Source organism: Hypomesus nipponensis, chromosome 4, assembly GCF_054491055.1.
Source record: "Hypomesus nipponensis isolate SF chromosome 4, ASM5449105v1, whole genome shotgun sequence".
In the NCBI taxonomy this organism is placed as follows: Eukaryota; Metazoa; Chordata; class Actinopteri; order Osmeriformes; family Osmeridae; genus Hypomesus; species Hypomesus nipponensis.
Window position 1 is genome coordinate 247,350 of NC_140364.1, and position 12,893 is coordinate 260,242.

Here is a 12,893-nt window from a genome sequence, read left to right on the forward strand (position 1 = left end):
GAAGCAGGGACCAAGAGGACCAAGAGGAAGCAGGGACCAAGAGGACCAAGAGGAAGCAGGGACCAAGAGGACCAAGAGGAAGCAGGGACCAAGAGGACCAAGAGGAAGCAGGGACCAAGAGGACCAAGAGGAAGCAGGGACCAAGAGGACCAAGAGGAAGCAGGGACCAAGAGGCCCAGCGGGCCACGGAAGGAGCAGGGACCAAAAGGCCAAGGGATCGGGATTAAGCAGAGGAAAAAGGAAGACAAAAAGACCTGCACGCACGCACGCACCCACCCACCCACCCACCCAACGCTAACCTTACCCTGCTTTTTTTCCTCACAAATCCATCAGGCTCTGCCCTCCCTCGGGCAAAGCCGACCAAAAATACCACGTCCCGCTCGTCGGCGCTCCCCTCCACGGAAGTCTTTAGTAAAAGGCGAAAGGCTTGTGCGTGCTGAAGGGGAGCCAGAGTGACCGTTTTTTTGAAACCGCCCAAACGGCCCGCTCCCGACCCCTCCGTTGGCCCTGGCTCGCTCGTCCGCGGCGGCGTCCTTCCTTTCCGGGAAAAGGCGTGGAAACGCCACCGGCCGCAAAGGGGCTTTCACTCTCTCTCTCTTTCACTCTCTCTCTTTCACTCTCTCTCTCTTTCACACTCTCTCTCTTTCACTCTCTCTCTTTCACTCTCTCTCTCTTTCACTCTCTCTCTTTCACTCTCTCTCTTTCACTCTCTCTCTCTTTCACTCTCTCTCTTTCACTCTCTCTCTCTTTCACTCTCTCTCTTTCACTCTCTCTCTCTCTTTCACTCTCTCTCTCTCTTTCACTCTCTCTCTCTCTTTCACTCTCTCTCTCTCTCTCTCTCACTCTCTCTCTCTCTTTCACACTCACTCACTCACTCACTCACTCACTCACTCACTCACTCACTCACTCACTCACTCACTCACTCACTGTCTCCCCCATTTCAAGTCACTCACCTCACTGCAGGTTTTTTTTTTTTTTTTTTTTTTTTTTTTTTTATCTAAAAGGGCGGGAAAACGCCGCCGGCCGACGGGGCTCCGCCGCCGCCGCCCGCCACACCCCTTTTTTCACCTCATCGCCACAAAAACCCAAGCCTCAACCCCAAAAACCCCAGCCCCAACCCCAAAAACCCCAGCCCCAACCCCAATCGCTCACTCCCTCGTTTTTTTCTCCCTTTGACACGCTTAGAAAGAGTGCACCCTTCCCGGAGGCGCTGCAATACCGGGGCGATGCGCGGAGCGGACGGAGCGAGCCCCTGTTCCGACTCCCTGTGGCAAAAATCCGTTTAATATGTTGTCCTCGCATGGAGGACGTATCAGATATTAAACTGATAAGAACAGATACTACACTTGATCTTAGCCAAAAGGCCGAGAAGCGATGACCCGCACTGCTCCGCGCCCCCCGCGCGCGGGGCCTCCGTGCGCCGGCCGGGACGTTTGGGCGCCGGCCGCTCTGGCGACCGCCGGACCGAGAACGGCCCCGACGACGGAAGCCAAAAGGAAACGCCGACGCCGCGGAGGAAGAAGAAGAAGCGGCGGCGGCGGCGGGGACCGAGAAGACGGCAGCTAAAAGCAAAGGCCAAGCGGGCCACGGAAGAAGAAGCAGGGACCAAGAGGAAGCAGGGACCAAGAGGAAGCAGGGACCAAGAGGAAGCAGGGACCAAGAGGAAGCAGGGACCAAGAGGAAGCAGGGACCAAGAGGAAGCAGGGACCAAGAGGAAGCAGGGACCAAGAGGACCAAGAGGAAGCAGGGACCAAGAGGACCAAGAGGAAGCAGGGACCAAGAGGACCAAGAGGAAGCAGGGACCAAGAGGACCAAGAGGAAGCAGGGACCAAGAGGACCAAGAGGAAGCAGGGACCAAGAGGACCAAGAGGAAGCAGGGACCAAGAGGACCAAGAGGAAGCAGGGACCAAGAGGACCAAGAGGAAGCAGGGACCAAGAGGCCCAGCGGGCCACGGAAGGAGCAGGGACCAAAAGGCCAAGGGATCGGGATTAAGCAGAGGAAAAAGGAAGACAAAAAGACCTGCACGCACGCACGCACCCACCCACCCACCCACCCAACGCTAACCTTACCCTGCTTTTTTTCCTCACAAATCCATCAGGCTCTGCCCTCCCTCGGGCAAAGCCGACCAAAAATACCACGTCCCGCTCGTCGGCGCTCCCCTCCACGGAAGTCTTTAGTAAAAGGCGAAAGGCTTGTGCGTGCTGAAGGGGAGCCAGAGTGACCGTTTTTTTGAAACCGCCCAAACGGCCCGCTCCCGACCCCTCCGTTGGCCCTGGCTCGCTCGTCCGCGGCGGCGTCCTTCCTTTCCGGGAAAAGGCGTGGAAACGCCACCGGCCGCAAAGGGGCTTTCACTCTCTCTCTCTTTCACTCTCTCTCTTTCACTCTCTCTCTCTTTCACTCTCTCTCTTTCACTCTCTCTCTTTCACTCTCTCTCTCTTTCACTCTCTCTCTTTCACTCTCTCTCTTTCACTCTCTCTCTCTTTCACTCTCTCTCTTTCACTCTCTCTCTCTTTCACTCTCTCTCTTTCACTCTCTCTCTTTCACTCTCTCTCTCTCTTTCACTCTCTCTCTCTCTTTCACTCTCTCTCTCTCTCTCTCTCACTCTCTCTCTCTCTTTCACACTCACTCACTCACTCACTCACTCACTCACTCACTCACTCACTCACTCACTCACTCACTCACTGTCTCCCCCATTTCAAGTCACTCACCTCACTGCAGGTTTTTTTTTTTTTTTTTTTTTTTTTTTTTTTATCTAAAAGGGCGGGAAAACGCCGCCGGCCGACGGGGCTCCGCCGCCGCCGCCCGCCACACCCCTTTTTTCACCTCATCGCCACAAAAACCCAAGCCTCAACCCCAAAAACCCCAGCCCCAACCCCAAAAACCCCAGCCCCAACCCCAATCGCTCACTCCCTCGTTTTTTTCTCCCTTTGACACGCTTAGAAAGAGTGCACCCTTCCCGGAGGCGCTGCAATACCGGGGCGATGCGCGGAGCGGACGGAGCGAGCCCCTGTTCCGACTCCCTGTGGCAAAAATCCGTTTAATATGTTGTCCTCGCATGGAGGACGTATCAGATATTAAACTGATAAGAACAGATACTACACTTGATCTTAGCCAAAAGGCCGAGAAGCGATGACCCGCACTGCTCCGCGCCCCCCGCGCGCGGGGCCTCCGTGCGCCGGCCGGGACGTTTGGGCGCCGGCCGCTCTGGCGACCGCCGGACCGAGAACGGCCCCGACGACGGAAGCCAAAGGAAACGCCGACGCCGCGGAGGAAGAAGAAGAAGCGGCGGCGGCGGCGGGGACCGAGAAGACGGCAGCTAAAAGCAAAGGCCAAGCGGGCCACGGAAGAAGAAGCAGGGACCAAGAGGAAGCAGGGACCAAGAGGAAGCAGGGACCAAGAGGAAGCAGGGACCAAGAGGAAGCAGGGACCAAGAGGAAGCAGGGACCAAGAGGAAGCAGGGACCAAGAGGAAGCAGGGACCAAGAGGACCAAGAGGAAGCAGGGACCAAGAGGACCAAGAGGAAGCAGGGACCAAGAGGACCAAGAGGAAGCAGGGACCAAGAGGACCAAGAGGAAGCAGGGACCAAGAGGACCAAGAGGAAGCAGGGACCAAGAGGACCAAGAGGAAGCAGGGACCAAGAGGACCAAGAGGAAGCAGGGACCAAGAGGACCAAGAGGAAGCAGGGACCAAGAGGCCCAGCGGGCCACGGAAGGAGCAGGGACCAAAAGGCCAAGGGATCGGGATTAAGCAGAGGAAAAAGGAAGACAAAAAGACCTGCACGCACGCACGCACCCACCCACCCACCCACCCAACGCTAACCTTACCCTGCTTTTTTTCCTCACAAATCCATCAGGCTCTGCCCTCCCTCGGGCAAAGCCGACCAAAAATACCACGTCCCGCTCGTCGGCGCTCCCCTCCACGGAAGTCTTTAGTAAAAGGCGAAAGGCTTGTGCGTGCTGAAGGGGAGCCAGAGTGACCGTTTTTTTGAAACCGCCCAAACGGCCCGCTCCCGACCCCTCCGTTGGCCCTGGCTCGCTCGTCCGCGGCGGCGTCCTTCCTTTCCGGGAAAAGGCGTGGAAACGCCACCGGCCGCAAAGGGGCTTTCACTCTCTCTCTCTTTCACTCTCTCTCTTTCACTCTCTCTCTCTTTCACTCTCTCTCTTTCACTCTCTCTCTTTCACTCTCTCTCTCTTTCACTCTCTCTCTTTCACTCTCTCTCTTTCACTCTCTCTCTCTTTCACTCTCTCTCTTTCACTCTCTCTCTCTTTCACTCTCTCTCTTTCACTCTCTCTCTTTCACTCTCTCTCTCTCTTTCACTCTCTCTCTCTCTTTCACTCTCTCTCTCTCTCTCTCTCACTCTCTCTCTCTCTTTCACACTCACTCACTCACTCACTCACTCACTCACTCACTCACTCACTCACTCACTCACTCACTCACTCACTGTCTCCCCCATTTCAAGTCACTCACCTCACTGCAGGTTTTTTTTTTTTTTTTTTTTTTTTTTTTTTATCTCAAAAAGGGCGGGAAAACGCCGCCGGCCGACGGGGCTCCGCCGCCGCCGCCCGCCACACCCCTTTTTTCACCTCATCGCCACAAAAACCCAAGCCTCAACCCCAAAAACCCCAGCCCCAACCCCAAAAACCCCAGCCCCAACCCCAATCGCTCACTCCCTCGTTTTTTTCTCCCTTTGACACGCTTAGAAAGAGTGCACCCTTCCCGGAGGCGCTGCAATACCGGGGCGATGCGCGGAGCGGACGGAGCGAGCCCCTGTTCCGACTCCCTGTGGCAAAAATCCGTTTAATATGTTGTCCTCGCATGGAGGACGTATCAGATATTAAACTGATAAGAACAGATACTACACTTGATCTTAGCCAAAAGGCCGAGAAGCGATGACCCGCACTGCTCCGCGCCCCCCGCGCGCGGGGCCTCCGTGCGCCGGCCGGGACGTTTGGGCGCCGGCCGCTCTGGCGACCGCCGGACCGAGAACGGCCCCGACGACGGAAGCCAAAAGGAAACGCCGACGCCGCGGAGGAAGAAGAAGAAGCGGCGGCGGCGGCGGGGACCGAGAAGACGGCAGCTAAAAGCAAAGGCCAAGCGGGCCACGGAAGAAGAAGCAGGGACCAAGAGGAAGCAGGGACCAAGAGGAAGCAGGGACCAAGAGGAAGCAGGGACCAAGAGGAAGCAGGGACCAAGAGGAAGCAGGGACCAAGAGGAAGCAGGGACCAAGAGGAAGCAGGGACCAAGAGGACCAAGAGGAAGCAGGGACCAAGAGGACCAAGAGGAAGCAGGGACCAAGAGGACCAAGAGGAAGCAGGGACCAAGAGGACCAAGAGGAAGCAGGGACCAAGAGGACCAAGAGGAAGCAGGGACCAAGAGGACCAAGAGGAAGCAGGGACCAAGAGGACCAAGAGGAAGCAGGGACCAAGAGGACCAAGAGGAAGCAGGGACCAAGAGGCCCAGCGGGCCACGGAAGGAGCAGGGACCAAAAGGCCAAGGGATCGGGATTAAGCAGAGGAAAAAGGAAGACAAAAAGACCTGCACGCACGCACGCACCCACCCACCCACCCACCCAACGCTAACCTTACCCTGCTTTTTTTCCTCACAAATCCATCAGGCTCTGCCCTCCCTCGGGCAAAGCCGACCAAAAATACCACGTCCCGCTCGTCGGCGCTCCCCTCCACGGAAGTCTTTAGTAAAAGGCGAAAGGCTTGTGCGTGCTGAAGGGGAGCCAGAGTGACCGTTTTTTTGAAACCGCCCAAACGGCCCGCTCCCGACCCCTCCGTTGGCCCTGGCTCGCTCGTCCGCGGCGGCGTCCTTCCTTTCCGGGAAAAGGCGTGGAAACGCCACCGGCCGCAAAGGGGCTTTCACTCTCTCTCTCTTTCACTCTCTCTCTTTCACTCTCTCTCTCTTTCACTCTCTCTCTTTCACTCTCTCTCTTTCACTCTCTCTCTCTTTCACTCTCTCTCTTTCACTCTCTCTCTTTCACTCTCTCTCTCTTTCACTCTCTCTCTTTCACTCTCTCTCTCTTTCACTCTCTCTCTTTCACTCTCTCTCTTTCACTCTCTCTCTCTCTTTCACTCTCTCTCTCTCTTTCACTCTCTCTCTCTCTTTCACTCTCTCTCTCTCTCTCTCTCACTCTCTCTCTCTCTTTCACACTCACTCACTCACTCACTCACTCACTCACTCACTCACTCACTCACTCACTCACTCACTCACTCACTGTCTCCCCCATTTCAAGTCACTCACCTCACTGCAGGTTTTTTTTTTTTTTTTTTTTTTTTTTTTTATCTAAAAGGGCGGGAAAACACCGCCGGCCGACGGGGCTCCGCCGCCGCCGCCCGCCACACCCCTTTTTTCACCTCATCGCCACAAAAACCCAAGCCTCAACCCCAAAAACCCCAGCCCCAACCCCAAAAACCCCAGCCCCAACCCCAATCGCTCACTCCCTCGTTTTTTTCTCCCTTTGACACGCTTAGAAAGAGTGCACCCTTCCCGGAGGCGCTGCAATACCGGGGCGATGCGCGGAGCGGACGGAGCGAGCCCCTGTTCCGACTCCCTGTGGCAAAAATCCGTTTAATATGTTGTCCTCGCATGGAGGACGTATCAGATATTAAACTGATAAGAACAGATACTACACTTGATCTTAGCCAAAAGGCCGAGAAGCGATGACCCGCACTGCTCCGCGCCCCCCGCGCGCGGGGCCTCCGTGCGCCGGCCGGGACGTTTGGGCGCCGGCCGCTCTGGCGACCGCCGGACCGAGAACGGCCCCGACGACGGAAGCCAAAAGGAAACGCCGACGCCGCGGAGGAAGAAGAAGAAGCGGCGGCGGCGGCGGGGACCGAGAAGACGGCAGCTAAAAGCAAAGGCCAAGCGGGCCACGGAAGAAGAAGCAGGGACCAAGAGGAAGCAGGGACCAAGAGGAAGCAGGGACCAAGAGGAAGCAGGGACCAAGAGGAAGCAGGGACCAAGAGGAAGCAGGGACCAAGAGGAAGCAGGGACCAAGAGGAAGCAGGGACCAAGAGGACCAAGAGGAAGCAGGGACCAAGAGGACCAAGAGGAAGCAGGGACCAAGAGGACCAAGAGGAAGCAGGGACCAAGAGGACCAAGAGGAAGCAGGGACCAAGAGGACCAAGAGGAAGCAGGGACCAAGAGGACCAAGAGGAAGCAGGGACCAAGAGGACCAAGAGGAAGCAGGGACCAAGAGGACCAAGAGGAAGCAGGGACCAAGAGGCCCAGCGGGCCACGGAAGGAGCAGGGACCAAAAGGCCAAGGGATCGGGATTAAGCAGAGGAAAAAGGAAGACAAAAAGACCTGCACGCACGCACGCACCCACCCACCCACCCACCCAACGCTAACCTTACCCTGCTTTTTTTCCTCACAAATCCATCAGGCTCTGCCCTCCCTCGGGCAAAGCCGACCAAAAATACCACGTCCCGCTCGTCGGCGCTCCCCTCCACGGAAGTCTTTAGTAAAAGGCGAAAGGCTTGTGCGTGCTGAAGGGGAGCCAGAGTGACCGTTTTTTTGAAACCGCCCAAACGGCCCGCTCCCGACCCCTCCGTTGGCCCTGGCTCGCTCGTCCGCGGCGGCGTCCTTCCTTTCCGGGAAAAGGCGTGGAAACGCCACCGGCCGCAAAGGGGCTTTCACTCTCTCTCTCTTTCACTCTCTCTCTTTCACTCTCTCTCTCTTTCACTCTCTCTCTTTCACTCTCTCTCTTTCACTCTCTCTCTCTTTCACTCTCTCTCTTTCACTCTCTCTCTTTCACTCTCTCTCTCTTTCACTCTCTCTCTTTCACTCTCTCTCTCTTTCACTCTCTCTCTTTCACTCTCTCTCTTTCACTCTCTCTCTCTCTTTCACTCTCTCTCTCTCTTTCACTCTCTCTCTCTCTTTCACTCTCTCTCTCTCTCTCTCTCACTCTCTCTCTCTCTTTCACACTCACTCACTCACTCACTCACTCACTCACTCACTCACTCACTCACTCACTCACTCACTCACTCACTGTCTCCCCCATTTCAAGTCACTCACCTCACTGCAGGTTTTTTTTTTTTTTTTTTTTTTTTTTTTATCTAAAAGGGCGGGAAAACGCCGCCGGCCGACGGGGCTCCGCCGCCGCCGCCCGCCACACCCCTTTTTTCACCTCATCGCCACAAAAACCCAAGCCTCAACCCCAAAAACCCCAGCCCCAACCCCAAAAACCCCAGCCCCAACCCCAATCGCTCACTCCCTCGTTTTTTTCTCCCTTTGACACGCTTAGAAAGAGTGCACCCTTCCCGGAGGCGCTGCAATACCGGGGCGATGCGCGGAGCGGACGGAGCGAGCCCCTGTTCCGACTCCCTGTGGCAAAAATCCGTTTAATATGTTGTCCTCGCATGGAGGACGTATCAGATATTAAACTGATAAGAACAGATACTACACTTGATCTTAGCCAAAAGGCCGAGAAGCGATGACCCGCACTGCTCCGCGCCCCCCGCGCGCGGGGCCTCCGTGCGCCGGCCGGGACGTTTGGGCGCCGGCCGCTCTGGCGACCGCCGGACCGAGAACGGCCCCGACGACGGAAGCCAAAAGGAAACGCCGACGCCGCGGAGGAAGAAGAAGAAGCGGCGGCGGCGGCGGGGACCGAGAAGACGGCAGCTAAAAGCAAAGGCCAAGCGGGCCACGGAAGAAGAAGCAGGGACCAAGAGGAAGCAGGGACCAAGAGGAAGCAGGGACCAAGAGGAAGCAGGGACCAAGAGGAAGCAGGGACCAAGAGGAAGCAGGGACCAAGAGGAAGCAGGGACCAAGAGGAAGCAGGGACCAAGAGGACCAAGAGGAAGCAGGGACCAAGAGGACCAAGAGGAAGCAGGGACCAAGAGGACCAAGAGGAAGCAGGGACCAAGAGGACCAAGAGGAAGCAGGGACCAAGAGGACCAAGAGGAAGCAGGGACCAAGAGGACCAAGAGGAAGCAGGGACCAAGAGGACCAAGAGGAAGCAGGGACCAAGAGGACCAAGAGGAAGCAGGGACCAAGAGGCCCAGCGGGCCACGGAAGGAGCAGGGACCAAAAGGCCAAGGGATCGGGATTAAGCAGAGGAAAAAGGAAGACAAAAAGACCTGCACGCACGCACGCACCCACCCACCCACCCACCCAACGCTAACCTTACCCTGCTTTTTTTCCTCACAAATCCATCAGGCTCTGCCCTCCCTCGGGCAAAGCCGACCAAAAATACCACGTCCCGCTCGTCGGCGCTCCCCTCCACGGAAGTCTTTAGTAAAAGGCGAAAGGCTTGTGCGTGCTGAAGGGGAGCCAGAGTGACCGTTTTTTTGAAACCGCCCAAACGGCCCGCTCCCGACCCCTCCGTTGGCCCTGGCTCGCTCGTCCGCGGCGGCGTCCTTCCTTTCCGGGAAAAGGCGTGGAAACGCCACCGGCCGCAAAGGGGCTTTCACTCTCTCTCTCTTTCACTCTCTCTCTTTCACTCTCTCTCTCTTTCACTCTCTCTCTTTCACTCTCTCTCTTTCACTCTCTCTCTCTTTCACTCTCTCTCTTTCACTCTCTCTCTTTCACTCTCTCTCTCTTTCACTCTCTCTCTTTCACTCTCTCTCTCTTTCACTCTCTCTCTTTCACTCTCTCTCTTTCACTCTCTCTCTCTCTTTCACTCTCTCTCTCTCTTTCACTCTCTCTCTCTCTTTCACTCTCTCTCTCTCTCTCTCTCACTCTCTCTCTCTCTTTCACACTCACTCACTCACTCACTCACTCACTCACTCACTCACTCACTCACTCACTCACTCACTCACTCACTGTCTCCCCCATTTCAAGTCACTCACCTCACTGCAGGTTTTTTTTTTTTTTTTTTTTTTTTTTTTTTATCTAAAAGGGCGGGAAAACGCCGCCGGCCGACGGGGCTCCGCCGCCGCCGCCCGCCACACCCCTTTTTTCACCTCATCGCCACAAAAACCCAAGCCTCAACCCCAAAAACCCCAGCCCCAACCCCAAAAACCCCAGCCCCAACCCCAATCGCTCACTCCCTCGTTTTTTTCTCCCTTTGACACGCTTAGAAAGAGTGCACCCTTCCCGGAGGCGCTGCAATACCGGGGCGATGCGCGGAGCGGACGGAGCGAGCCCCTGTTCCGACTCCCTGTGGCAAAAATCCGTTTAATATGTTGTCCTCGCATGGAGGACGTATCAGATATTAAACTGATAAGAACAGATACTACACTTGATCTTAGCCAAAAGGCCGAGAAGCGATGACCCGCACTGCTCCGCGCCCCCCGCGCGCGGGGCCTCCGTGCGCCGGCCGGGACGTTTGGGCGCCGGCCGCTCTGGCGACCGCCGGACCGAGAACGGCCCCGACGACGGAAGCCAAAAGGAAACGCCGACGCCGCGGAGGAAGAAGAAGAAGCGGCGGCGGCGGCGGGGACCGAGAAGACGGCAGCTAAAAGCAAAGGCCAAGCGGGCCACGGAAGAAGAAGCAGGGACCAAGAGGAAGCAGGGACCAAGAGGAAGCAGGGACCAAGAGGAAGCAGGGACCAAGAGGAAGCAGGGACCAAGAGGAAGCAGGGACCAAGAGGAAGCAGGGACCAAGAGGAAGCAGGGACCAAGAGGACCAAGAGGAAGCAGGGACCAAGAGGACCAAGAGGAAGCAGGGACCAAGAGGACCAAGAGGAAGCAGGGACCAAGAGGACCAAGAGGAAGCAGGGACCAAGAGGACCAAGAGGAAGCAGGGACCAAGAGGACCAAGAGGAAGCAGGGACCAAGAGGACCAAGAGGAAGCAGGGACCAAGAGGACCAAGAGGAAGCAGGGACCAAGAGGCCCAGCGGGCCACGGAAGGAGCAGGGACCAAAAGGCCAAGGGATCGGGATTAAGCAGAGGAAAAAGGAAGACAAAAAGACCTGCACGCACGCACGCACCCACCCACCCACCCACCCAACGCTAACCTTACCCTGCTTTTTTTCCTCACAAATCCATCAGGCTCTGCCCTCCCTCGGGCAAAGCCGACCAAAAATACCACGTCCCGCTCGTCGGCGCTCCCCTCCACGGAAGTCTTTAGTAAAAGGCGAAAGGCTTGTGCGTGCTGAAGGGGAGCCAGAGTGACCGTTTTTTTGAAACCGCCCAAACGGCCCGCTCCCGACCCCTCCGTTGGCCCTGGCTCGCTCGTCCGCGGCGGCGTCCTTCCTTTCCGGGAAAAGGCGTGGAAACGCCACCGGCCGCAAAGGGGCTTTCACTCTCTCTCTCTTTCACTCTCTCTCTTTCACTCTCTCTCTCTTTCACTCTCTCTCTTTCACTCTCTCTCTTTCACTCTCTCTCTCTTTCACTCTCTCTCTTTCACTCTCTCTCTTTCACTCTCTCTCTCTTTCACTCTCTCTCTTTCACTCTCTCTCTCTTTCACTCTCTCTCTTTCACTCTCTCTCTTTCACTCTCTCTCTCTCTTTCACTCTCTCTCTCTTTCACTCTCTCTCTCTCTTTCACTCTCTCTCTCTCTCTCTCTCACTCTCTCTCTCTCTTTCACACTCACTCACTCACTCACTCACTCACTCACTCACTCACTCACTCACTCACTCACTCACTCACTCACTGTCTCCCCCATTTCAAGTCACTCACCTCACTGCAGGTTTTTTTTTTTTTTTTTTTTTTTTTTTTATCTAAAAGGGCGGGAAAACGCCGCCGGCCGACGGGGCTCCGCCGCCGCCGCCCGCCACACCCCTTTTTTCACCTCATCGCCACAAAAACCCAAGCCTCAACCCCAAAAACCCCAGCCCCAACCCCAAAAACCCCAGCCCCAACCCCAATCGCTCACTCCCTCGTTTTTTTCTCCCTTTGACACGCTTAGAAAGAGTGCACCCTTCCCGGAGGCGCTGCAATACCGGGGCGATGCGCGGAGCGGACGGAGCGAGCCCCTGTTCCGACTCCCTGTGGCAAAAATCCGTTTAATATGTTGTCCTCGCATGGAGGACGTATCAGATATTAAACTGATAAGAACAGATACTACACTTGATCTTAGCCAAAAGGCCGAGAAGCGATGACCCGCACTGCTCCGCGCCCCCCGCGCGCGGGGCCTCCGTGCGCCGGCCGGGACGTTTGGGCGCCGGCCGCTCTGGCGACCGCCGGACCGAGAACGGCCCCGACGACGGAAGCCAAAAGGAAACGCCGACGCCGCGGAGGAAGAAGAAGAAGCGGCGGCGGCGGCGGGGACCGAGAAGACGGCAGCTAAAAGCAAAGGCCAAGCGGGCCACGGAAGAAGAAGCAGGGACCAAGAGGAAGCAGGGACCAAGAGGAAGCAGGGACCAAGAGGAAGCAGGGACCAAGAGGAAGCAGGGACCAAGAGGAAGCAGGGACCAAGAGGAAGCAGGGACCAAGAGGAAGCAGGGACCAAGAGGACCAAGAGGAAGCAGGGACCAAGAGGACCAAGAGGAAGCAGGGACCAAGAGGACCAAGAGGAAGCAGGGACCAAGAGGACCAAGAGGAAGCAGGGACCAAGAGGACCAAGAGGAAGCAGGGACCAAGAGGACCAAGAGGAAGCAGGGACCAAGAGGACCAAGAGGAAGCAGGGACCAAGAGGACCAAGAGGAAGCAGGGACCAAGAGGCCCAGCGGGCCACGGAAGGAGCAGGGACCAAAAGGCCAAGGGATCGGGATTAAGCAGAGGAAAAAGGAAGACAAAAAGACCTGCACGCACGCACGCACCCACCCACCCACCCACCCAACGCTAACCTTACCCTGCTTTTTTTCCTCACAAATCCATCAGGCTCTGCCCTCCCTCGGGCAAAGCCGACCAAAAATACCACGTCCCGCTCGTCGGCGCTCCCCTCCACGGAAGTCTTTAGTAAAAGGCGAAAGGCTTGTGCGTGCTGAAGGGGAGCCAGAGTGACCGTTTTTTTGAAACCGCCCAAACGGCCCGCTCCCGACCCCTCCGTTGGCCCTG

General features: G+C 56.7%; 15 non-coding genes across 15 annotated transcripts; all 15 read right to left on the reverse strand.

The window, feature by feature from the left end:
* Positions 1–337: 337 nt before the first annotated feature.
* On the reverse strand, positions 338–456 carry LOC146292747 (U5 spliceosomal RNA). The gene has a single exon (XR_014754657.1). It is a non-coding gene; the product is annotated as a U5 spliceosomal RNA (small nuclear RNA).
* Positions 457–1,185: 729 nt separating this feature from the next.
* Positions 1,186–1,376, reverse strand: LOC146292748 (U2 spliceosomal RNA). The gene has a single exon (XR_014754748.1). It is a non-coding gene; the product is annotated as a U2 spliceosomal RNA (small nuclear RNA).
* A 727-nt stretch (positions 1,377–2,103) lies between these two features.
* Positions 2,104–2,222, reverse strand: LOC146292749 (U5 spliceosomal RNA). The gene has a single exon (XR_014754658.1). It is a non-coding gene; the product is annotated as a U5 spliceosomal RNA (small nuclear RNA).
* A 719-nt stretch (positions 2,223–2,941) lies between these two features.
* LOC146292750 (U2 spliceosomal RNA) lies at positions 2,942–3,132 on the reverse strand. The gene has a single exon (XR_014754749.1). It is a non-coding gene; the product is annotated as a U2 spliceosomal RNA (small nuclear RNA).
* A 726-nt stretch (positions 3,133–3,858) lies between these two features.
* Positions 3,859–3,977, reverse strand: LOC146292751 (U5 spliceosomal RNA). The gene has a single exon (XR_014754659.1). It is a non-coding gene; the product is annotated as a U5 spliceosomal RNA (small nuclear RNA).
* A 724-nt stretch (positions 3,978–4,701) lies between these two features.
* Positions 4,702–4,892, reverse strand: LOC146292752 (U2 spliceosomal RNA). The gene has a single exon (XR_014754750.1). It is a non-coding gene; the product is annotated as a U2 spliceosomal RNA (small nuclear RNA).
* Positions 4,893–5,619: 727 nt separating this feature from the next.
* Positions 5,620–5,738, reverse strand: LOC146292753 (U5 spliceosomal RNA). The gene has a single exon (XR_014754660.1). It is a non-coding gene; the product is annotated as a U5 spliceosomal RNA (small nuclear RNA).
* Positions 5,739–6,477: 739 nt separating this feature from the next.
* LOC146292754 (U2 spliceosomal RNA) lies at positions 6,478–6,668 on the reverse strand. The gene has a single exon (XR_014754751.1). It is a non-coding gene; the product is annotated as a U2 spliceosomal RNA (small nuclear RNA).
* Positions 6,669–7,395: 727 nt separating this feature from the next.
* On the reverse strand, positions 7,396–7,514 carry LOC146292755 (U5 spliceosomal RNA). Its single transcript, XR_014754661.1, has one exon. It is a non-coding gene; the product is annotated as a U5 spliceosomal RNA (small nuclear RNA).
* Positions 7,515–8,252: 738 nt separating this feature from the next.
* On the reverse strand, positions 8,253–8,443 carry LOC146292756 (U2 spliceosomal RNA). The gene has a single exon (XR_014754752.1). It is a non-coding gene; the product is annotated as a U2 spliceosomal RNA (small nuclear RNA).
* Positions 8,444–9,170: 727 nt separating this feature from the next.
* On the reverse strand, positions 9,171–9,289 carry LOC146292757 (U5 spliceosomal RNA). Its single transcript, XR_014754662.1, has one exon. It is a non-coding gene; the product is annotated as a U5 spliceosomal RNA (small nuclear RNA).
* Positions 9,290–10,029: 740 nt separating this feature from the next.
* On the reverse strand, positions 10,030–10,220 carry LOC146292758 (U2 spliceosomal RNA). The gene has a single exon (XR_014754754.1). It is a non-coding gene; the product is annotated as a U2 spliceosomal RNA (small nuclear RNA).
* Positions 10,221–10,947: 727 nt separating this feature from the next.
* LOC146292759 (U5 spliceosomal RNA) lies at positions 10,948–11,066 on the reverse strand. The gene has a single exon (XR_014754663.1). It is a non-coding gene; the product is annotated as a U5 spliceosomal RNA (small nuclear RNA).
* A 736-nt stretch (positions 11,067–11,802) lies between these two features.
* Positions 11,803–11,993, reverse strand: LOC146292760 (U2 spliceosomal RNA). The gene has a single exon (XR_014754755.1). It is a non-coding gene; the product is annotated as a U2 spliceosomal RNA (small nuclear RNA).
* A 727-nt stretch (positions 11,994–12,720) lies between these two features.
* On the reverse strand, positions 12,721–12,839 carry LOC146292761 (U5 spliceosomal RNA). The gene has a single exon (XR_014754665.1). It is a non-coding gene; the product is annotated as a U5 spliceosomal RNA (small nuclear RNA).
* Positions 12,840–12,893: the final 54 nt, after the last annotated feature.